General features: G+C 42.7%; 1 protein-coding gene across 1 annotated transcript in view; it reads left to right on the top strand.

Moving 5' to 3' along the window:
* The window catches only part of SNX27 (sorting nexin 27), a 2,194,393-nt gene that overhangs the window by 1,141,781 nt on the left and 1,026,534 nt on the right, over positions 1–26,078 (top strand). The window lies entirely within an intron of this gene.

The raw sequence follows: 26,078 nt of genomic DNA, 5'->3' as shown, positions 1-26,078 counted from the left end.
AAAGTAGTTCTGTGTTTATTTTTTATTTCATTGGCCTTCATTCATTGCTCTCCTTTACCAACTCCATCAACTATAACCGCAACAACAATAATCTAACATCTTCTATCTTCATAGACCTATCAAAAGCTTTTGACATGGTTAATCATAAACTTCTTCTGCACATACTAAAATCTCTCGCACTTGATCCTCCTTACTTAACATCTTACCTAGAAAACCGTCCGCAGGCAGTACTTTGGAAAAATTCACTATCTAATCTCCTTCCTATCTCTTTAGGTGTACCTCAAGGGTCTATCCTAGGCCCCCTCCTATTTTCTATCTTTATTAATGACCTCCAATAAGCTATCCCTAACACTACCTGCATACAATATGCAGATGATTCTACTATAATCTGCACTGCTTCCTCTCAAACTGAACTACAGTCTCTTACCCGAAAAGCTTTCACCACTGTTGAACACTGGTTCTCTGACAGTTGCCTACTCCTCAACCCCAAGAAAACCAAATTGTTACTGTTCTCACCTACCCGTAAATCTGCCCCTCTAAACTTCTCTATTACTTCCACTGATAACACTCTGATTTCTCCTGATTCTACTACATAACTACTAAGAATAACTATGGACAACAATCTCAATTTTGATTCTCATATCAACAACACAATAAAAGTAGTTAACAAAAAGATTGGATCCCTTTATAGAATCAAACCCTTCCTTACACCTGAGGCTAGGACCACCTTAGCCAGATCTCACCTTATCTCTACCCTTCTATATGCTTCCCCTATTTATACTAACCTCTTTAAAAATAACCTCAAGAAACTTGCTACATCTTACCATAGTGTTGCTAGATTTGCTACAGGATCTATGTTCAGAACTCACCACTGTCTGAAATTAAAACAACTAGGTTGGCTTGAACTTCCTAACAAGCTTATTTATCAACAGCTCTTAATAGCTCACAAAATTCTATATCAACCATCTAAAACACCAATATTCTCTAACCTCATTACTCCATACAATAACCTGAAACACCTACGTTCTTCAAACAAACTACTGGTTAATATCACCAAACCCAATAACTCTGTAGGTGACTGCCTTTTATCAAACTCTGTTGGAAAAATGTGGAACAAACTACCATCCGATATCTCATCTTTGTCCACTCTTCCACTCTTTAAAAGACAACTGAAAATGCATCTCAATAAATACTGGCTCTGTTCCTGTACCAACCCAGATTAACCTTCCTTCTTTCTTTTCTCTACCTTAATTATTTCCTTCTCTTTTACCTGTATCCTTGATAGCTCCTCCCTTACATAACATCTTTGTAGATGTATGTTATCTCATATATATACTGTATGACCATTGTAAAAAAAAAAAAAAAAAAAAATTTTGTTTTACCATATTTGTAAGACAATTTATTATTTACTCTATGTTTTGATATTATCAAATTTGTGTATTGCAAGTATTTACTCATTTTGCTTATGAATGTTATCTTGTTATGGCTATTTCTGTTTGCATGTGTATTGCGTGTATTAACTCACTTTGTTTATAAATTTCATCTTGTTATGGCTATTTCTGTTTAAACTTGTAATAACCATTGGAGTTTTTCTCCCCGGGCCTCCACTGAAAATGGACATATATCCAGCTGGACTAGCCCGGTCAACAAATGTAAAATAAAATAAATATACATATATCCCTCCATTGTCTCTGTGAATTGCTTATCTAGTCTCTCTTCCCAATCCTTTCTAATCTCCTCTGATTGATTCTTATAATTATCAAGCAATATTTTATATGCTTTACTAATTATTCCTTTTTTAATGGCAGGTTGTGTTCTAGATTCTATTAAAACTCTACCAGTGCTGGTCTTTCATTTAGGAGGCCCTATTCTATCATGGTGTGGATGGCAGGAGAAATGGGGTAGGGGTTATACTAAAGGAACAATATGCCAAGAGTGTTTTAGACGTGAAGAGTGTCTGACAGAGTGATGTTTATGAAGCTCGAAATTGATGGTGTAATGAATGTTAGTGCTTATGCTCCACAAGTTGGGTGTGTGATGGATGAGAAAGAGAAATTTTGGAGTGAGTTGGATGAAGTTGTGATGAGTGTACCCAAGGGTGAGAGACTAGTGATTGGAGCAGACTTTAATGGGCATGTTGGTGAAGTGAACAGAGAGGATGAGGAAGTGATGGGTAGGTATGGTGTTAAGGAGAGGAATGCAGAAGGTCAGATGATTGTGGATTTTGCGAAAAGGATGGACATGGCTGTGGTGAATACGTATTTTAAGAAGAGGGTGGAGCATAGGGTGACTTACAAGAGTGGAGGAAGATGCACACAGGTGGATTATATACTATGTAGGAGGGCCAGTCTGAAGGAGATTGGAGACTGTAAAGTGGTGGCAGGGGAAAGTGTAGTTAAGCAGCATAGAATGGTGGTCTGTAGGATGACGTTGGTGATCAAGAAGAGGAGGAGGAGTGTGAAAGCAGTGCCAAGGATTAAATGGTGGAAGTTAAAAAAGGGTGATTGTGAAGTGGAGTTTAGGGAAGAGTTAAGACAGGCACTGGGAGGCAGTGGAGAGTTACCGAATAGCTGAGTAACTACAGCAGAACTAGTAAGGGAGATTGCTATAAAGGTGCTTGGTGTGACATCTGGACAGAGGAAGGAGGACAAGGAGACCTGGTGGTGGAATGAGGAAGTACAGGAGAGTATACAGAGGAAGAGGCTGGTGAAGAAGTGGGATTGTCAGAGATGAAGAAAGTAGACATGAGTATAAGGAGATGAGGCGCATGGCAGAGAGAGAGGTGGCGAAAGCTAAGGATAAGGCGTATGGAGAGTTGTATGAGAGATTGGACACTAAAGAAGGAGAAAAGGACCTGTACCGATTGGCTAGACAGAGGGACAGAGCTGGGAAAGATGTGCAGCAAGTAAGGGTGATAAAGGATAGTGAGGGAAAGGTACTCACAAGAGAGGAGTGTGTGTTGAGTAGATGGAAAGAGTATTTTGAGAGGCTGATGAATGAAGAGAATGAGAGAGAGAGAAGGTTGGATGATGTGGTGATAGTGAATCAGGAAGTGAAACAGATTAGCAAGGAGGAAGTAAGGACAGCTATGAAGAAGATGAAGAATGGAAAGGCTGTTGGCCCAGATGACATACCAATGGAAGCTTGGAGGTGCTTAGGAGAAATGACAGTCAAATTTTTAACTAGATTGTTTAATTAAATTTTGGAAAGTCAGAGGATGCCTGAGGAGTGGAGAAAGTGTTTTGATACCTATCTTTAAGAATAAGGGTGATGTGCAGAGCTGCAGTAACTACAGAGGGATAAAATTGATCCGTCACAGCTTGAAGTTATGGGAAAGAGTAGTAGAAGCTAGGTTAAGAAGGGAGGTGATTAGTGATCAGCAGTATGGCTTCATGCCAGGAAAGCGCACTACAGATGCAATGTTTGCTCTGAGAGTGTTATTGGAGAAATACAGAGAAGGTCAGAAGGAGTTGCATTGTGTCTTTATAGACTTGGAGAAAGCATATGACAGGGTGCCTAGAGCAGAGTTATGGTATTGTATGAGGAAGTCGGGAGTGGCAGAGAAGTTTGTAAGAGTGGTACAGGATATGTACGAGGGTAGTGTGACAGTGGTGAGGACTGCAGTGGGAGTGACAGATCCGTTTAAGGTGGAGGTGGGATTACATCAAGGATCAGCTCTGAGTCCTTTCTTATCTGCAGTGGTGATGGACAGGTTGACAGATGAGATCAGACAGGAGGCCCCGTGGGCTATGATGTTTGCAGATGACATTGTGATCTGTAGTGAGAGTAGGAATCAGGTTGAGGAGACTGGAGAGGTGGAGATGTGCTCTAGAGAGCAGAAGAATGAAGGTCAGCAGGGCTAAGACAGAATATACATGTGTAAATGAGAGGGAGGGTAGAGGAATGGTGAGGATGCAGGGAGTAGAGTTGGTAAAGGTGGACGAGTTTAAGTACTTGGGATCAACAGTTCAGAGTAATGGTGAATGTGGAAGAGAGGTGAAGAAGAGAGTACAGGCAGGGTGGAATGGTTGGAGAAGAGTGTCAGGAGTGATTTGTGACAGACGGGTACCAGTAAGAGTGAAAGGGAAGGTCTACAAGAGAGTAGTGAGACCAGCTATGTTATATGGATTGAAGACAGTGGCATTGACAAAAAGGCAGGAGTCAGAGCTGGATGTGGCAGAGTAAAGATGTTAAGATTTGCACTCGGTGTGACTAGGATGGATAGGATTAGGAATCAGTATATTAGAGGGTCAGCTCATGTTGGACAGTTTGGAGACAAAGCAAGAGAGATGAGATTGCGTTGGTTTGGACATGTGCTGAGGAGGGATGATGGGTATATTGGGGAAAAAGATGCTAAGGATGGAGCTGCCAGGTAAGAGGAAAAGAGGATGGCCTAGGATAAGATTTATGGACGTGGTGAGAGAGGACATGCAGGCGATTGGTGTGACAGAGCAAGATGCAGAGGATAGGAAGAAATGGAAAGAGATGATCTGCTGTGGCGACCCCTTACGGGAAAAGCCGAAAGATGATGATTTCTTTCTCTTTGCCTATACTCTGATACCAATCTTTGCTAGGGAGGGCAATCTCTAATCTGTAGTCTAAATAAACTCTTGGCCTCTTCCCATTCTATTACCTTTCCCTTTCTAGTTATTTGCGCCTTGGTTCCTTTGCCAGCTTTCTCCAATAAAGTCCTGCCCCCTCTTGCCTATTACCTGTATCCCTGACCACAGTCAAACCTATCGGTAAAATCTTTTTTCTCCATTCTTGTGCTGGTTTGGTTCGTAGAATGCTCTCTGCTATTTTAAGACTGTAATACTCTGTATGATTTTGGTTCTCCTTAAGAGCCTGCATCCAAAATCCCAATCTCTCCTTATTTCTTGAGCTTCATTCCTGTGTTGGCATCATTCCTTTCCACTTTGAATTATAGTGTTCTACTTGTGCTATGTGTAGGAGCCCTGTGTTGCTCGAAAATGCCCCCTCAAATTAGGTAATCCTAGTCCACCTTGTTATACAATAGGAACTTTTTTTGCAGAAAACTTTCTGTTGTGCAAATTACATTTTCAACAGGTTAACAGCCTCTGGATATGAAGGTGACAGCAGAAACAAAAATGTTTAGTTGTAAAATCTCATGGTCTGACTCTGATCACTAAGACATATGAGCGCCAGCAATGGACTGCTGTTAAGTAGCATTATTACAAGAAAGGATTGTCAGTGTCTTACAGTGCTTATTTTGAAGGAAAATTCTGCATTGATGTCCTACTTGTGGTGACATGTTGAGGAGAATTGAGTGGGTAGAAATGGAGAGGTTTCTTTTGTGTTCATGCAGTACAGTAGTTGAGCTCATCAGGGGAGGAGGGGCAACAACAACAGACCACTGAAATGGGGCAATTCCCCTCTTTGGAAGGTACATATGTTGATAATGCATGTATTGTATACAGTGGTGTTGTGTATCAAAGCAGACAACGCTGATGTGGTACATCAACAAGCAGGGAGGGACTCGCTCCTACCCTCTGCAGGCTAGCCATAACCCTTTGGCACACAGCCTCTGCCATGCAACTACACCTGTTAGCACAATTCCTACCAGTCTCTCTCTACCCTCTGGCTGACCAATTTAGCAGAAATCTTCTGGACCCACACTAGTGGCAACTTAACAGGAGTACCTTCAACCTAATAACTCAGAAATGGGGAACCCTGACGGTAGACCTCTTTGCCTCCCACACCAACCATCAGCTCAGCAAATTCTGCATCAGGGAGCATCACTGCATGGCTTGGAAAGTGGATGCCCTGCCCTTCCCCTGGATCAATCTATCGGTCTCTGCCTTTCCTCCCCTATCTCTCTTCCCCAGGGTACTGCTCAAAATAATGGAGGAAAAACCAAGGACCATTCTTATAGCTCCAGACTGGTACCCCTTGGTGCACAGCCTGTCCTCACTGCCTCCATGGCATCTTCCTCAGATTCCAAACCTCCTGACTCAAAGGGAAGGGGAACTCATGCATCCCCAATTGCAGACACTCAATTTGGCAACTTAGCTTATTCCCTAACCCCCAACCAATCTGCCAACCTCAGTAAACAGGTTCTGGATGTTATCCGTGTGGACAGATGTCCTACCACCAGAAAGTCTTATGTTAATAAATGGAAAGGTTCTGCATCTGGAGCCAGGCTAAGGGACCCAGTACAGCACATCCCTCCCTCTCATCCTTGATTACTTAGTTGACCTTCTGCACAGTGGCCTCTCTTTCTCATCTAAAAATTCATGCCTATGCTATTTCTGCTCATTTTCCCACTGAGGAACCTCTTTTCTTACGCCCTTTGATCAGTTCCTAAGAGGGGCTGGCAACTTGAGGCCTCCCAGAAGGGCATCAGCATTAGCTTGGGACCTTAACTTTGTATTGGAAAAGCTCACCCTGCCCCCCTTTCGAACCAGCTGCTTCAGCAGAGCTAAAATTTCTCTCCTGGAAGACAGCATTTCTTCTGGCCATCACTTCAGCCAAAAGAGTGTCTGAGCTGCAGGCCCTCATGGCTGTGGAACCCTTCATCTTCCATGCAGACAGGGTATCCCTCAGAACTAACCCATCCTTCATTGCCCAAGGTGGTGTCCAGTGTGACTCTCAACCAATCCATTCATTTGCCCACCTTTTTTCCTAATCCAGAACAAGCGGGAAAGGATTTTTCACTCTCCAGATGTGCACAGACAGCTCAGATTCTATCTAGATAGGACTAAATTCTTCAGAATGTCAGATCAATTGTTGGTTAGCTTTCCTACAAGGGCAGAAGATAAAGCCATCTGCAAACAAACCATTTCCAAATGGATAGCACACTGCATCCATTTCTGCTACACAGCATGGAAAGCCTCCCCCCAAGGAGGTCAGGACGCACTCCACAAGAGCAGCCTCCATCTCTGCAGTTTTCCTCAGAGGAGTCCCACCAGGGACATCCTGGAGGCTGCCACCTGGACATCTGTTCACACTTTACCAAGCATTACCCACCTGCCCCTCTTCTCCAAATCCAGGGCAGGGTTTGCCTCTGCATTCTTGCACAGCATCCTAACCAGCCCCTAGTTTCATTGACTGCCTCCATCATTTTCCTCAGCTTTGGGAATCAACCCAAATGATGACTGCAACAGTGAAACACGAATAACATAGTACAGTTGTATACACTTAACCTTAAATGTAGATGTTCGACTGTATTCACTGTTGCAGTCCTGGTTTCCCTCCCTCCATCCCACTTTCTTCTCTTTCTCCTTTTATTACCTTTCTTACTTTTTGTTCTCCTTTCCTTACAAGGGATTATTATTTATTTTCCACTGGTGAGGTTTCTTCCACCAGAACCTGGACTCCTACTTGGTGGCTTCTGACATGTTAGGGCAAGAAAAACGGATGTAATAGCATCTGCTGCCTTACTTTATACTAATGAAGACCTGACGTCATTCCTCAAGCGACAGCAACTGACGCAGAAATGCTAAGTCTCTGGTATTCGGGCCGGCCAAGTGCTACTCTGGCAGTGATAACCCAAATGTGATGACTGCAACAGTGAATACACTCTAACATCTACATTTATGGTAAGTGTATACAACTGTACTTTAGAAGTCTTGCTGAAGTGAAGTGCATATCTGTCACAGAACTTTAGCCATCCAGAATTCTGGTTATTTAGTCAGAAATTCATTAGATTTGCATAGTTTGAGCTTCCTGTTACGAATCTGTACTGTTATGAGTTCAGTGTCTCTGTAATTTCCAGACATTCCAAAAAAAATTTATTTCACCACTAGCACATAATTTACTTTTATGCTTCTTAGGTCAAACAGATTACACAGTTTACAGCCTATGTCTGTTAACAAGTGCAGAGGAGGCGTCTACCTTTTTTAGTCTTCATGACCCTCACTATTGACTGTGGTTTATTAACTAAGGTTCATTGTGGGAAAAGTTGACCCTAACTGAACTGCTTCATGTCAGGTGCATAGGCCAGACACCAAAGACTGGAGTGTAGCTATATCCACTGTGGCTGTAGAAAAATCAAGTGCCCTTCCTGTGAATGTGCGCAGTCTGCTGTTAATTTGTTTATAAAAAACAAAACTGCTAGTGTATTTTCTTATCACTGCAGAAGCTCTTTGTAATCTTCTTTCCATTCATCACCAGTGGGGTTCAGTTCCGAACCCTCAGAACTGAGTTGGCCTAATACCAAGCTTGCACCAGCCAAAAACTCTCAAGCTAAGCTTCTACCCACAATGCCCTTCTCCCTGTTGCTTCAGATCTCATTTGCCGCGTAGCCATAAAGCTGCATTTCAGCTCTCAGCTAAGTGGAAACTTTTTGATATCTTGTGGAAAAATTTGTCTATTTTCTTGTCGTTTGTGACTTGTGTTCATTAATCTTTATATTTACAGTTAGATTTACACCTTTTTCTCTTACCTGTTTGGTAATTTTTAAGTACCATTGGTGGTACAACCTTTTCTCTTTACCATTGTGGTGTTCCTTGAATACTATCGCTGGTATTTCTTCTTTCCTTCCCTTTTTCTGTCTAGTTGTGTGGTTTTGACTCTTTGGATAGATACTGTGTGTATTTAGATAGGCTTAGACATAGAGAAAGTAGAATTTACATTTTTCTCTGAAGACTTTGATTGTTGTGTTTAACTTTTCATGATGCCTGATAAGAAGGGTACATCAGATTTCAAGCATTGTACTTCATGTAATGGTAAACTTCCAAATAGTGACTCTCACAATGATTGTATTTATTGCTTGGGGGTGCCCCATCTTTTGGTGGAACTTCCCTGTGTGATTTGTCAGCCAGCGCAATATGAACGAGCGCAAGAATAAGTGAATACTGATGGGCCTACTTAAGTCGCCCTTTCTGTGACAGGGGTCTCAACCCCTCCTAGGAAGGCTAAGAAAAGGCTTCATTCAGTTCCCTCTTCACCCTCGGGTGACCAGTGAAACTTAGTGCAAAAACTAACTTCGGAGCATAAATCCTGCCTCGTCAGCACCAATTTCATTTGCTTCAGGCACTCCGACACTTACTATATTGGCACGTAGACTCGTCTGAGGAGCCTCTAATAGAGAACACTGATTTCGATGATGGTGAAGGGTCCCCACTGTCACCCCCCTGATGTCTCCTTCAGATACATCCTAGAAATGCTGTAACAAAGGGGTGACTGGAAGCCCACTAATTCTTTCTTCTGAAGAGTACATGCTCCAGGCTTTCCTGGCCTGTCTTTTTACCTCTTTGGGTGACCCCGCCTGCAGATGAGCTAGTTCAGCTGTTGGTGCAGCGCACCTGGAAGGACCCTGATTCTGTTGAGGCGATCCCTCGGAGACCCAACATGATACTTTCTCCACCAAAGGAAAACCCACATTGGTGCAGAGGTTTACCAGTCGATGCTATGGTGGTGGCGGTGACCACGAAAAAGGATCTAGCTGAAGTGAGTCCTACTGTCCACTTGTCCAACAGAGTCCCAGGTTATGGACGGAGTGGGGAAGCGAGTCTTTACATCAGCGACCTTTGCCATACAGTCCCTGAACTACTTGGCATGTTTTACGATGCTCCAAAGAGAGTTGATATCCGAACTCTCTGGAACACTCACAGGACAAGTGTCTAACAAGGTAAGGGGCAAAGTTGGTGATAACTGTCGACCACAATGTAAAGGCAACTGGCAATGAGACACCAACCCGAAAATAATTGCAGTTCAGGGCAAAAACAAAGCACGTTGCAAGTGAATTAAAAAGAAATTGAAATTTATTTCCAACAAGTGAACAGCAGAAAGCACATCGACAGACTAAGCGCTTTCACCAGATACACTGGCTTCATCAGAGTCATAATTAACCCACCCAGCTTACTACCACTAAATACTGTTCAATGAAACAACAATAATTAATCAATAATTCAATTGACCACACTTCTTGCAATGTTAATTAATTCAATGAACCACACTTCTTGCAGTATTAAAAACCTTAGTTACCAAATGACCAAAAAACATTCCAATTGAACATCATAAAATAAACATTACACTAACAAAATAATAAAAACTATGTATATAATGTATATAATATTGTAACATAACGTTAATATGATCTACAAATGAGTATAAAATTGTATAAATGTACTAAATGTGTTTTTGTTTGTAAAAAATGTATATATATGTATATGTGTTGTGAGATGTTCACCTAACACAATACATTTTACTAGGTCATATTAAACTTGCCCTAAATTTTAACAGGGGTTTTAAAGAAATATTCTCGTTGATCCCAGGTGATCTAGTGGCATTTAATCTGATTTGCCACTCCATTTCACGGAGTGCAACATAATTGCTTTTGTCACCTTGATAGTCAGAAAAAACCTTGTCCACTATAAAAAACAAAAACTTTTTAAACCCAGGACATCCTTTAGAATGTAAAAATAGTGCATTATATTCGTCCCCTCTTTTAATGGAACCACAATGTTCCCGGATTCTTTCTTTCAAGCTTCTTGTTGTCATGCCGACGTAAAATGCGTCGCATGACATACAAGTGGCCACATAAATACAATTTTTGGTTAGACAATTACACAAACCAGGACAAGCAATAGTTCGTTCAAAACTAGTAATGGTGAGGTAAGATCCTACAGCTATATACCTACACCATTTACAACAACCACATTTGTTCATAAAGGAACGCCTAGTGTCCCTCAAATTCCTCTCTAAAATGTCTTTTAAATTAGAACCCCTACTGTAAACAATAATGGGAGAGTCACCCAATATGTTCCTTGTCTCCCTACTCAAAAAATGTTCCCATAGACCCTTCAAACTTGTACAAATGTCTAAGGAAATGTCATTGTATTTCAAAATGAATTTAGGATTACACCTGATATTGTTCCCATCCAAAAAGGTCTCATTTTTATTATTTATATGACCAGTCACCAACACCTTTACTTTCAGAATCGGGACATACCTACTCCTCCTCTTTTTATATACTTCACGCTTAACTTTAATTAACAAGTTTAAAGGGTAGCCCCTTTCCAAAAATAAACCAATAAGGGTATAAACTTCTTGTTTGAACTCAGTGTCATCACTGATTAATCTTGACAAACGGACCATTTGACCCTTCACCAGTCCCCTTCTTTGGTGTAAGGGGTGACAACTTGTGAAGTGTAACAATGAGTTCGCATAACTGGGTTTCCTATAAATGTTGCTTTTAAATCCCATATCATTTTTAGAAATCCTAATGTCCAAATAATTTGTGTACTCACAACTCCAGTTATATGTAAATTTCAAAAACTCCGAGCTTGTGTTCAAATATGCCATGAACTCAATGGCACTATTTTCATCCCCCCGCCAAAGGATGAGTAAGTCATCCAAAAACCTGTTGTAAAGGAGAATATTTTCAGTGTAACCAGAATTGAATATATTTTCTTTCTCCCATGCTAAAAGCACCAAATTTGCAAAAACTGGGGCACAGCGTGCCCCCATTGCTACCCCAGTTTGTTGCCTAAACAATTCACCTTCAAACATCAGAAAATTATTCTCCAGGACCAATTCCATTAATTCATGACAAATTTCCAATTTGTTCAAATCAAAACTTGGAAAAAGTAAACTATCATAAAACAGATTGAGACCAGCCTGGTGGGGGATGACTGAAAACAAATTGATAACATCTATGGTTAAAAACCCGAAACTACCCGTGTTTGCTATATCCACTGATCCTAGTCTCTCAAGACAATGCCACGAGTCCTTCAATATGTGGCTTGCATCTACTAAAGCCTGTTTACAATAAAGGTCAACGTAAGAAGCCAATGGTTCTGTCTTTGAACCTTTCGCAGAAACAATAGGGCGGAACTGGAGATGGTCTGTACCCTTGTGTACCTTAGGTATGCCAAAAAATTTTGGCATTCTAGGAAATCTTACTAAAAGGTAGTTGTATTCTACCTCCGTAATAGCACCTTGATGTAAACTGTCCAAAAGGTACAAGTCAATCCTTCTATAAGCTACGTTGACCTCATGTTTGGAGACTCTACAATATGTATCAACATCACTCAATAGTTCCATCATTTGTCCAATGTAATCAATGTTGTACATAATCACCATCCCCCCACCCTTGTCCGGTCTCATACATCTGTATTGCCCCGAATTTACAAACTCATGAAGTATGTTCCTTTCCTCCTGTGTTAAATTGTCATTGTATCTAGTCCTTTGTGCACAAATCTTCCTAAATTCATATTCAAGGACATTCTCAAAAACAATAAGTTCCTTGTTGTTAGGTGGTGTAAACACACTTCTCCTTTTCAACTGAGTGTTGTTCCACCCCACCCCCCGGTCTGAAACGTCCGGGTGGCTCACAGAGAAATACATTTTTAGATTTAACTCTCTCACATAAAGTTTTAAATTTTTTAACAACTGTGTCAAATCTAACCTGAAACTGGGTACAAACTTGTCGCCCCTACAAAACAATTCAAAGTGTGATTCAGTAAGGGGCAAAGTTGCCTCTCATCTCGCAACCCTGAAATCGGTCTCCATCTCATCCATGAGGTTGCTTTCACATGCAACTGAAGGGGCGGCTAGAGCTGCAGGTTCAGGCATAGTTATGAGAAGTCATGACTGGATGTGCATTTGTGACCTCGCGGATCCCTTCAAATCTTCTTTTCTAAATGCTCCCATCGTAGCATCTTCCCTTTCTGGCTCCAAGGTAAAGGACACTCTGGCCAGGTGTGAGCAGGACGGTAAGATCCTATCTGCCATAGGTCTACATTTTTGCAGCCCTCAATGTTCCTTTTCCAGGAACCAGAGGAGTGGGAAGATGTAGCACAAACAAATCTCAGGGTCCCTTCTGTGCCACACATGGTGATACCCCCAGGGGGTAACAATTCTGGAAGATGCCCCTATCAAGGCAGAGGGCGTCCACGTAACCAAGGCCCCAGAGACTACTCATCTGGGCAGCCTTACCAACGCTCCTGAAGAGTGGCCCAATTTCTTTTCTCTGGAAGCAGTCAGGGGTCGTTTCTCTGTGCAACAAGCTGCCTAGCACATCTGATTGTTGGGTGCAGAATATCAATACCAGATGTTACAACATTCCCCTCATCACTTATCCAAAACTTCCAACGAAACTTCCTGATGTTCCACCCAGTCAGAGGGAAGAAGCAGCTTCAGAAATAAAAAAAGCTGTATCAAAAAAAGTCATCCAACTAGTCCAACCAGACCAATGTGGATCCGGATTTTATTCAAAATTCTTTTTGGTGCCAAAAAAGACAGGGGACTGGAGACCCATTCTGGATCTCAGCAGTTTGAACAAGTCTGTTGCCCAAACCAAATTTCGGATGGTCATGGTTCAGTCCATTCTCCCTTTTCTAAGGGACGGCAGTTGGATGTGCTTGATATATCTCCAGGACGCGTATTACCACATCAAAATGGCCAAATGCTGCAGGAGTCTACTTCAATTTCGGCTAGGAGCCAATCATTACCAGTTTAGTGCCCTGCCATTCTGCCTCTCTACAGCCCCCAGAGTGTTCAAAAAGTGCATGGGAGTAGTTACAGCTCACTTGAGACTGCAAGGATTCTGGGTGTTTCCATATTTGGACGATTGGGTCCTTACCGCCCCCACCAAACATCTTCTGGTAAACAAGCCCTGCAATACACCATTTTTCTGGCAGAAATTTTGGTGAAGACTGTGCACTGGGAGAAATCCAACCTTACTCCGGTCCAGCAGGTAGAATTAATCGGAGCAGTCTTCGACACCTGATCCTTCCTGGTGTCACTCCCAGCTCACAGACTCCAGAGACTGAGGCTTCAGCTCCAGGTGATACTCTGTCAAAACAAAGTCTCTGAGAGAGAGGTTCTTCAGATCCTAGGATCCATGGCAGCGAATTCTCCAATGGCTTCTTCTCTCTGTGGTTCCTGAACCATCACCCTCTGTGTTTTCAGATTCAGCCAATGCTTGCAAGCAGGACCTTCTTTGGTGGATGAGACCAGACACAACTTTGCAGCCGCCCATTCCAGCCCCCTCAGCCCAAGGCCACTGTGACCACGGATGATTCCTTGATAGGGTGGGGAGCCATTTCCAGGGAAAGACCGTCCAAGGCACATGGTCCACATTGGAGGCTAACCTGCATATCAACGTTCTAGAACTGAGAGCGGTGCTATTAGCGTTGCAAGCATTCCAACTGGTTCTTCCTTCTGGAATGATTGCAATTCAGTCAGACAGTGTCAGTAGTGTGGTGTATCACAAGCAAGGAGGAGCCACGTCCTACCCCCTGTTTCAAGAGGCCATGAGAATTTGGCAGTGGGCAATAGCTTCCAACAGCTTTCTGATAGCAATGCATATTCTGGGGAGCTCCAACGTGATTGCGGACAAGTTGAGCAGAGGTATTCTTTTGCCCCATGAGTGGTCTCTCAATCCTGAAGTAGCAGCAGAAATTTTCAGCCGTTGGGGTCAGCCTTGCTGTGACCTCTTCGCCTCCCCATCAAACAGCAAATGCAGCAGCTATTTTGCCCTATTTCCCCCACAAAGGACGCTCTGATTCATGATTGATCCATGGGACTTTATGCCTATACTGCCATTCTTCTGATTCCACAATTCATAAAGCAAGCTATTCGGTTGAAATGCAAAGTGATCTTCATAGCCCCCTTTTGGCCTTGACAGGTTTGGTTCCCCTTCCTTCGGCCTCATCTGTTATATCCATAGTGGATTCTGGACTCTCTTCCAGACCTGATTTCTCACCCCCAAGGGTTGAGTCACCCAAATCTGTCCAGTCTCAAGCTGACAGCTTGGTTTCTCCACTTCCGTTAGTTGCCAGGCAGGGTGATCTCATCTCACCTGTTCGTGACATTATTCTGGCCTCTCATAAATCATCCACCAGAAGACTATATCGGGACAAATGGAAAAGGTTCTCTATTTGGTCAAAGGAAAAGATGCTAGATCCATATTCAGCTCCAGTCACAGCGGTCTTACAATATCTATCTACATTTTTTGAAGATGGAGCTGCAGCCTCTACCATACGAATACATCTGGCAGCGATTTCAAATTACCATAATGGACTGGATGGCGGTACTCTCATATCACTGCACTTATGTAAAACTTTTATCAAAGAAGTTTCTCATATTAGTCCTCCAATCAGACAGCCCATAGAGCCATGGAACCTCACGTTAGTTCTCCAGTCTTTGACTCAACCGCCCTTTGAACCCGCAGCGAAATGTGACCTCATACTCTTGTCATGGAAATCTCTCTTCTTGGTAGCCATCACATCAGCCAGATGAATTTCGGAGTTGCAGGAATTGTGCACCCAAAGACCCTATAAAATCCTCCACAAGGACAGAGTATCACACAGGACAAACCCATTCTTTCTCCCCAAAGTTGTTTCTGACTTTTCCATCTAATCAGTCTGTTGACCTACCAGTATTTTTCCCAAACTTTCCTAATAAAGGAGAATACTGCCTACATTCCATGGATGTACACAGACAATTGAGATTTTATTTAGACAGGACCAAAAACAGTACATAAAACTGAAGAACTTTTCATTTCCTTTTCTGGGCCTAGAATGGGAAATTCTGTCTATAAGGTCACTTTATTAAAATGGCTAAGGGACTGCATAAGTTTCACTTATTTGCAAAAAAACCTATGCCACAGAATATTAAAGCCCTTTCCACTAGATCTATGGCAACTTCTGTAGCCTTTCATTCCAGGGCTTCTATGGATGACATTTGCGCAACAGCCACTTAGACTAAACCCCACACCTTTATCAATCATTACAAATTGGATGTGGTCTACAGAGGGAGAGTTGGCTTTGGCTCAGTGGTACTCAGGAACTTTCTTCCCATAAGGGCTGCCCAGGGATCTCAAGGTAGCTGGGAATTCTGTCCCATCAGTAGTGAATGGAAAGAAGATTAAGAACATCAGATAAAGAAGTTATGTCTTACCATAACATTCCATCTGTGTTGTTGATCTTCTTTCATTCATCACTTCCCACCCTCCTAACCCTGCCAAAGACTCCTGGGGATAATTTGGGTCCAAGTGGTTTCTTAGGGCATTTGCGCAGGAATGGCCTCTGCTTTACTTGTATAACAAGGGCAAACTCGATCTGAGGTAACAGGGAGAGGGGCATTGTGGGTAGAAGCTTAGCTCGAGAGTTCTTGGCTGGTGCAAGCTTGGCATTAGGCCGACTCTGTTCCGAGGGCTCGGAATCGAACCTCATCGGTGATGAATGAAAGATCAACGACAACACAGATGGAACGTTATGGTAAGTCATAACTTTTTTTTAATACTTTTTTGTTTAAAAGAAGAGTTTGTTCCTCAGGTTCTGATGAATATGAGGAATTTTGTAGCCTTTGCTAAGCAGGTTTCTTCTTCGTGGATTAAGTCCTGTCTCTGAGGATAAGGATTCACTTTTTATATAGTTCTCAGTATCTGTCTTGTTAAGACGTACATTAAGTTTAATGAAATATCTTTCAAAATGGAGCTGCTTAAAATTTTCCTTCGTTAAGGATTGTTATGTAGTGTTGCTGAGAATTGATACATGTAAGCTGATAGCCATTACTGCTGTCATCCATTTGTTTTGGCTAGGTGTACAATGATCATACTTTCAGCTTGATTCGCAGCCTTATGCCTTAGACATGTCATCATTTATAATTTACTGATAGTGTTTACATTTCTGTAAAGGAGCAATTTGGTTTACCATGCATTTGTAGAAGTAACTACTCATGGAAGGCCTACATAAATCCACATGTTCAATCCTAGATCTGTTGCAGTAGCCTAAGTTGCATGGGTCCTACCCACTAGAGCTGGATAGTTTCCAAAAGCTGAGTGCCTTCCACACACTCCAGCTGTCAACAGCTTGAGCAGAGCTCCATGAAAAACAGCTGAAATGCAAAAAGCGTCAAAGCTTTTTTGCAGTTGGAGAGTACTTTGGTGGGCCTCATGAAACTGTTGGTTGGCAGATAAGTCCGCTTTGGGGAAAGGCTTCCATTAACTTTTATTGTGTGTTGAAAACTTGCTTTTATGTGAAAATGATTGTGCTAGGATTGTGCTCACTAGGAAACAGTATGTGCGCGGTCTGTCATTTGTGTTTCTAAAGGAGTTATGTAAATGCTTATGTGAACTTTTTGAGGAAACATTTTATTTTCAACAAATTTTAATTACATTGTGAACCTTTGTGTGTTTGGAGCAGGGTACTTTGTGAAAGACTGTTGGTGGTTTACTTACCTTATTTTTCAACTCATCCAAACTCCATTCCCCACTTTTGACTTCTCTTCTGCTGCTTACTTGTAGAGCTATCTCTAGTCTCCACCGTAGTATTTTCCTCTGCATGCTAAAAGAAAAAAGTTTCAAATTAATCTAATGGATTCAGGCTGGCTCCTGTTCTGCCTTAGCCACTGGTGGATGAATTCACTCTGGCCAGTTTTTCCTCAGAGAGCCTATTTGTCCCCCCTCCAGCCCTAGTGGTGTGGCTAACCACATCCTCTGCAGCTGTAGGGATGCCCACCATGGGAAATGCAAATTTTTTGATGCCAAGGGTCTGGGAAGGGCAAGTGGAAACTGAGACAAGTGTGCCTAATGTGAGTTTGTTGTCATGGAGAGAGTGCTTGAAACAAACTTTCAGGTTCTTTTTTGTTTCTTTGGCCAGGGCAGACTTGCTAGAATTTGCCAAGGAACTTGGTAATGCATTTTCTTTGCCATCTCATTCTTCAGGCAAGAAAAGGAGAGTTTCTTCTCTTCGTAATGAAATTTCAGTCAGAAGAGCAGACATTGCAAGGGAGATGGTTGCACTTCAGGAAATTCTTTGCAGTCAGAATTCTCAGATTCTGAAGAAAGTATTTCATCAGTTGTCCCTGCTGAAGAGATTTCTTATTTTTAAGATGGAGTTTTTTTTTATTGGACCCAGGCTGATGTTCCTGTCTTACTAAAAAAAATGTGTTGTGATTTATTACAGTTACATGAGCTAAAGGTTCCAGCTCTCTCCTGCCTACCTTAGGTTTTTCTCTGTGCTGCAGCTTCTTACCCAGTGGTCTCCTCATACCTCTCAACCACTCAACATTTAATGGAGTGTTCTGGTTTTAGCCTTTTTCAGTCTCCTCTGCTTCTGTTCTCCTCTTCATCCTTAGGCAGCTTTGATGTTTGCTTTTTCATTGGTTCAGTTGTAGAGCAAATGAGAGTGAAGCTTTTCTAAGGTCAAAAAGTGGAGCCACTGGACCAATAAATGAACTTAAAAAAATGGCGGTCACTTGAAAAGCCAGTAGCATGTCACACCATTACTGCATTTAGAATAGGAAATAAGTTGATCTGTTTACATTTTTCATATTTGATCAAGACTTGAGGATTTATAATTGGGGAGTTGCCAATACAGTTATTCAGGTCCTGAGGCTATACTGTGAACTTAAAAGTGCAAGGGAAAATATGAGGTGCCATTGTTTTAAATGTCTGGAGACATGGAAATAGACTGCTACATTGAGAAAGACTGTGACAGTCAGAGGAAAAGATTATTACTGCAGTCACGTAGCTTCATCTTCATTACTAAGGTACAAGAAAAATTCCTTATGACTTAGAAAACTTGAACTGTTAAAGCATTCAGTAAATGCCGTTATGCTGTATCATGTATTGTAAGTACTCGGGGGTGACTTCCGATTTCTGCAACTTAGCATTTGTTTACACCTTTCAACTTTTTGCTAAGGAATTCTGGGCAAAGCCAAAAATAATGGGGCAAAAGCCCAAAATCTTAGAAAATTTTTAAATATTACTGTAATTTACTTTAAAAGGTTAATAGAGCAACATGTTTTGCATCAGTATGTATTTTTTGGCACTTGTTTACAAGGACAGTCTGAGCAGTGCCCTCTTTCAGCGGAGGCCCAGGGAGAAAAGTATATTGTACAGACATTTTGAACATCATTTGCATTGTTTCATCATTTACAGCCTGTTCCATTATGCAGACATCCTTGACATCAGTTATATCTATTTATAAATAGTGTCAGTTAAGAATAACTGTTACATGGGTTGCATGTAAATATTTTTTCTTTTAGCAACAGATCTAATGTTATCCAAATCATTATTCATCATTTCAGGATCTTGGATCCAATATCTGATCCAAGCCAGCAAAATACTACAGACTGATTCAAGGTTCTAGCTCCTCCCTTTCCCCTGATGCCCCGCTGCCCATTGACACCCCCTGGATCTCGTTTGCCATGTTTCCTGTGCGGGCCTGTTTCCAGTGGCTGTAGCTAGTTAAGTGTTTTTTTTTTTTTTTCTTAATTCTAGTTAGCTCCTAGTGTAGTGTTAGTACTTTTTGTAGTTATTACCTCCCTTCCCGTTGTTAAGGCTTTCCCAGTTAGTGTTTTGGGGTTTTTTGGTGCCCTTTTTCCTGGTAGCCCTTAGGGCTGTATTAGTTGGAGGTTTCTTAGTGTTGTAGATGTTCTTCGTGTTTCACTGTTGCAGTCATTACATTTGGGTTTTCTGCTTGCAAGTAGCCCTCAGTCTGCCTGTTTAACAAAGTCTTGGGTCCTGCTTCGGTTGCTGTCCCTTCTTTCATGACATCAGATCATCAGGGCTATAAAACATGCAGCCAACGCCATTACATCAGTCTTTCTTGCCATACGGTGCCCGAAGCAGAAGCTGTTCGCAAGTGCCAGTCGGACGACTCTTGAAGTTTTCGTTTTCGAGTTTCAGAACCGAAGTCTTCAACTAAAAGCTAAGTACCCCATTGGGGAAACTTTTTCTTGCTCTTAACCGATGTCAGTAAAAGTAAATAATTGCATTACTTGTGTAAAGCAAATACCTTATAAAGATTTTCATTCGTACTGTATTCCTTGCGTATGCCCAGACAATGACGTACCTCACTGTCTGTTTTGTGCCTTATTTAAACCACAAACTATCCATCGTCTGTATATTTATGCTTCCAAATATTTTGCTGCTCGGTTTAATTATCCTGATATGTCTTCGGTCAGCCATCCGACTACCAACATTCTGAAAAGAATGCAAAGATAAAGACAGAGACAGGCCTCCTAGGTCCAAAGCTGCCGATGACGCATCTCCTAAGCCAGTTGCCAGTACTCAGTGAGGTGCTTTTGCAGCCCCTGATACCTGCTACTTCGGATTCGCAGGCCTCTCCTGAGACCCATTCGGAGTCCGGTATGCCGCGTGATGCTTCAACTGTGGAAGTCTCTACCTTGGGTCCGGAGCCGCTGTGCAGGCACCGGCTTCTGAGGGTGTATTCAGGCCTACTGACTTGCGTGTTAAACTGATGCCATCTTCTTCAAGGCCTAAATCTCCAACCATGCCTAAAAAACTGACGCCCAGTCCGCATGGTCAATCCTCTATGCCTAAAAAACAGATAAGAATGGCTGAAGACCTTATTGCTTTAATCAGGGGAAGCCAGCCTTCCCCCCTCTGAGACCTCGGACTGAGTTTGTTTATGATGCTTCCGACCAGGCTTCTGAAAATTTTCTGTTTCCTCTGATGAACAGGATTTACCCTTATGCACCTATGAGGATTCTGATGCTGAGGACTCCATTCCCTCTGCTTCCCCCACAGAGAATTTCTCTTTTGGTGAAACCTTGCATCCTCTCGGGGAGCATTTTCGTTGGGAAAGTCAGGATTTCTCTGATTCTAAAAAGAGGCTTAGGGATTTCTTACTCCTGCCTCAGCACAGGCCTTTAGCCATACCTCCTGTACTAGACATTGTTTATGATGCATTTGCAGAATCTAGCTTGGCCCCTGACTCTCTACCTCCTGCTCCTAGGAAACCTGATAGATATTACAGAGTCCCTGACTCTCACAAGTTCCTTTTCAAAAATACTAATGCGGATCCTGAGACCATTTCACTGGGGCCCAAGGGCATTAAAGCTACTACTGCCAAAAATCCTAACCCTCTGATAGAGACTGCAGGGCACTGGATAGATGGGGTAAGAAGGTATACATTTCTGCAACTTTGGCAATTAGGGCCTTAAACTGCCAGTTTCATATGTTGAAGTATCAGCAGCATATTATTTGATTGCTTAAACAGAAAATGAGAATAAATGAAATGAAAAATAAATGAGAGAAATGAAAATAAGGATTTACAGGATTTTATGCATTCTGCTGAACAAGTTGGAAAACATAATTTGCAATGTGGTTTTGACTCTCTAGAGGGATCTTGCAGGGCTGCTGTAACTGGGTCAGTACTTAGAAGGCATGCTTGGCTTAAGGAGCAATCCCTACCAGATCATGTTAAAGCAAAATTACTGGATGCTCCCCTAAACCAGGACTGCCTGTTTGGCAACAAGGCAGAAGTTGTTCTTAAAAAGATAGAAGAAAAAGCTAAATCTATACAAACTGGTAAAGATTTTTTACAAGTACAACCTCCAAGATTTGCAAACCAAAAACGTCACTGGGAACTGCTGCTGTACAAATGCTGTAAAATGTTTATTAAAACACAAAACAAACCAAAAAGTACTTTTTGGTTTGTTTTGTGTTTTAATAAACTTTTTGGTTTGTTTTGTGTTTTAATAAACATTTTACAGCATTTGTACAGCAGCAGTTCCCAGTGACGTTTTTGGTTTGCTAATTTATTTCTCTGCTGAACTGGGATTTGGCTAAGCACTAGCTTTATTCTTTTTGGAACCTCCAAGATTTACTAGGCATTGACCTTCCAAGAATTGGTCCTTTCCTGCCTCTTGCAGACCTCCTCAGTCCAAACCCAGATCCAGCAAAGCTCCCAGGCTGCAGTCCCAGTGTACGCACAGGATTTAAGCAGTGGGTAGCCTCCACTTCCAAATCTGGGAGTAATAAGACTCCCTCTATGGTAAACTGTCTCAATGACTTCCTTTTAAAATTTCCAAGCACTTATCAACTGACTGCCCCTTTGGGGGGAAAGATTACTCTTCATGCAAAGAACTGGGAACTCATTACCCAGGACAAATGGGCTTTAAATATAGTGTCCCAGGGATACAGATTTCACTTGCACACGTTACCAACACCGAGCGGGGGGCCAGACCTACCCCCAAATCAGTGGGCAGAGGCCCAAAAACAAGTACTTCCTCTCAAGCACAGGGGCTATTCAGTTGGTACCAGAAGAGGAAAAGGGACAAGGTTTCTACTCCAGACTTTTCCTGGTACCCAGAAAAGACCATTCATGGCTTCCTATCCTGGACCTATCTACTCTAAACACTTTTTTGGAGATTCCAAAATTCAAGATGCTGATTCTTAAACAGTTGCTTCCTATGCTAGGCAAATATGCCTGGTTGGCAACACTAGATTTAAAAGAAGCATACCTGCACATCCCAATCAGGGAATCTTGCAAAAGATACCTACGCTTCAAAGCAGGCTACACGAACTGTCAGTTCTCTGCACTGCCCTTTGGCTTATCTACTGCCCCCAGGGTATTCACAAAGTGCCTAGCTCTAATTATTGCATTTTGCCGGCAAAGAAATATTCAAATATACCCATGCCTGGACGGTTATCTAATTCAGGCAGAAAGCCAGGACATACTTTTGAATCATCTGGCCTTTGTACAAAAGGGTTCTAACTTGTCTGGGTACACTATAAACGAAAAGAAATCACACCTGGTGCTCTGTCAACAAATTATATTCCTGGGAGCAAGCTTCAATACAACTTCCCAGATGGCTTTCCTCTCGCCAGCGAAACAAATTCATTTGACAACCTACTTCAAACAAGTGGCCACAAAAACCCTGCTGTCTGCAAGACAAATACTGCAAGCCTTGGGGTTCATGGCCTCCTGCATTCTTCTAATTCCATATACAAGACTGCATATGAGGAAACTACAGTGGCATCTAAAAAGCCTATGGTGTTAACATTCTCAGGATCCTAGAAGCAATGATTCCTATAATACCTTGCCTACGCCTAGAGTTCCTTTGGTGGGCAGAGGCCTGCCACCAAAACAAGGGGCTACCTTTCACACCACCCCCTGCCACCCAAACCCTAACAGACGCATCAGACTATGCATGGGGGGCTCACCTGGCAAGGAAGTGCATTCAGGGCAAATGGAACCCAAGTCAAATGCACCTGCATGTCAATAAAAAAGAAATGCTAGCTGTACAGAATGCTCTGACGGCCTTCAAGGACTACATTCTTCCAGGACAACTAATGGTAAAGACGGACAACACCACTGTTATGTGGTACATAAACAAGCAGGGGGTACACATTCTTACCCCTTCTGTAGACTAGCCATGGCATTGTGGAACACAGCCTTGAGCTACCAAATGCACCTACAAGCTCACTTCCTTCCAGGAAAATTAAATACACTGGCAGATGGACTAAGCAGAAACCTCATGGACCCAAATGAGTAGAAGCTGGAACCAAGGATTTTCAACATGTTGACAAGCAAATGGGGGAGCCCAGATATAGACCTGTTTGCCTTTCCCCAGAACTACCAGTTGGACAAAGTTTGCACAAGGACTCCCCACAAACAAGCTTGGAAAGTGGACGCGCTGTCCTTCAGCTGGAAAAACCTATCAGTTTATGCCTTCCCCCCTCTGCCTCTGCTCTCCCAAGTACTATTAAAAATCACAGGACAAACCAAGGATGATTTTGATTGCTCCAGACTGGCCACGCCAACACTGGTACCCCCTCCTGCGCAGTGTGTCATGGTTTTCCCCATGGCACCTGCCTCAGACACACCTTCCCTGTTGTCACAGCAGGAGAACCAGATTCTGCACCCTCAGCTTCTAACACTGAACCTTGCAGCCTGGCCAATTACCTAATCTCTCCTTTACCATCCCTCAGTAAACCTGTGATGGATATAATTTTAGAGGCAAGGAGGCCTGGTACTAGAAAATGTTATGCTGAAAAATGGAAAAGATTCTGTGCCTGGAACCAATCTCAAGGGATGAGCACAGCAGCTCCCAATTTACCTCAGATATTACAATACTTAACTGATATGCTTCACAAGGGCCTGTCTTTTTCCTCCATCAAAATTCACGCCTCAGCCATTTCAGCTCATTATAACACAGAACCTCCCCTCTTCTCTCATCCACTGCTCAAGCAGTTCCTCAGAGAGGACAGATTTTTGAGACCACCCAGGATAGCACCAACCCCAGCGTGGAATCTTAACTTTGTTTTAGAAAAACTCACTCTACCTCCTTTCGAGCCAGCTGCTACTGCAGACTTAAAATTTCTTTCTTGGAAAACAGCTTTCCTTTTAGCAATCACTTCAGCAAGAAGGGTATCTGAATTACAGGCCCTTATGGCAGTGGAGCCTTTCATCATCTTTCATGCGGACAGGGTGTCCCTCAGAACCAACCCATCCTTCTTGCCCAAGGTGGTATCCAGTGTGGCTCTTAATCAGTCCATTCATTTGCTGACCACCTTTCCCAAGCCACAGAACAAAGGGGAACGGATACTGCATTCCTTAGATGTGCACAGACAACTTAGATTCTACTTGGACAGGATTAAACCTCAAAGAAATATGAACAACTACTAGTGGCATTTGCTGCAGGGGCAGAGGGGGAAGGCTATTTCAAAGCAAACAATTTCTAAATGGATAGGCCATTGCATTCATTTCTGCTGTAAACACCATGGGAAAACCTGTGCCACAGGGGATCAGACCTCACCCCACCAGGGCTGCATCTACCTCTACAGCCTTTCTCAGAGGATTCCCTACCAGGGTCATCCTAGAAGCTTCTACCTGGTGTTCTGTACATACTTTCACCAAGCATTATCATTTGCCAAATTTCTCTAAATCCAGAGCTGGCTTTGCCACTGCAGTCTTGCAGGACCTTATAGCTGGTCCTAATGCTATCTAAATTCCTCCTCCCAACCATAGCTTTGGGAATCTACCCAAATGTAATGACTGCAACAGTGAAACACGAAGAACATAGTACAGTTACTATAAATGTAGATGTTAGAGTGTATTCACTGTTGCAGTCTTGGTTACCCTCCCTCCAGCCCACTAACTTCTTTTGGCTATACCTCTACTTTCCTTTACTATGCTTCAAAGCTTTTTCGTGTATTTGCTTTTTTGTTGGAGGTATATCATTGTATTTTTATATTTAATTGCTTCCCATTAAGGGGGCACCTGACATCTGGGGCAAGAAAAACTGATGTAATGGTGTCATCTGCATGTTTTATACCCCTGACAACCTGACATCATGGAGGAAGGGACAGCAACCGACGCAGGACCCAAGACTTTGTTAATCAGGCCGACTGAGGGCTACCTGCAAGCAGATAACCCAAATGTAATGACTGCAACAGTGAATGCACTTGAACATCTACATTTGTGGTAAGTGTACACAACTGTACTTTTAGTTGTCAATCTAGTTAGATTATGGCTGAAAAACCAGCCGGTTTTAAGAAATGCTCCTCATGCGGTTGGAAAATGCCTCATTCCAATGCACACAATCTGTTTATTGCTTGGGCACTCAGCACCTGGAGGTTGAATGTGACCTGTGTGCTCCATTTAACCTCAGTGCTTTGGTGGAGTGCTGTAACAAGCTTTTGCTAAAAGCTCTGGGCCAGTTGGGACACTTTGTGTCTCCCTCGAAGGCTGCCTTTTCCGATCAGAAGAGGAAGGTCCCTTCTCTTCAGTTCCTTCAAAGAAACTGCATCTGTCATTTCCCAAGTCTCTGGATCCAACTCCAGCCAGGTCCATCTCAGGTCTGAGGTCTTAGGAGCCGAGAGCCATGGAACAGTCTCTCGGATCCAGGGCCTCTCCGGATCAGAGGCCCTCAGATCTGACTAAGGTCAGGCCAGCCTCGAATCCGACCAGTTTGTAGGATCTGTCCGCTGTCTCAGTTAGTCTTTCGGATCTGACAGGGTTGTCAGATCTGATTGTCTTGTAGAGGAGGTCATTATTCCTTCTACCGCTGTAGAGAGGTCCCATTCAGTTCTGAGACATCAAAGCCACCCCCCAACTCATGGCAGTTGGTCAGGATGATCTCCTTCCAAGTCAACCAACTCTTCTTCCTTCGATAGACCTTCTAAAAGTCTGTTTCTCTCAGACATGGACAGGATGATGAGCTTTCTCAAGGCCCAAATAGAGTATGAGCTCCTGGCTTCTCCTGCCCATCTGGCTAAGGGAACCTTGCCCCTCCTGGTTTTGCACCCTTCTCATCCAGTTGTGGTTTTGTATCCCAGTGACCGGGATATCTGCAGTCAGATTCTGACAAAGCAGAGTTTTCCCCCTTTCTCAACCCTGTTGGGTTCC

The sequence above is a fragment of the Protopterus annectens genome, chromosome 8.part0 (genome assembly GCF_019279795.1).
Source record: "Protopterus annectens isolate FY-2018-M chromosome 8.part0, PAN1.0, whole genome shotgun sequence".
NCBI lineage: Eukaryota > Metazoa > Chordata > Ceratodontiformes > Protopteridae > Protopterus > Protopterus annectens.
The sequence above is the reverse complement of the archived record's forward strand: the minus strand, read 5'-3'. Positions and strand labels throughout refer to the sequence as shown.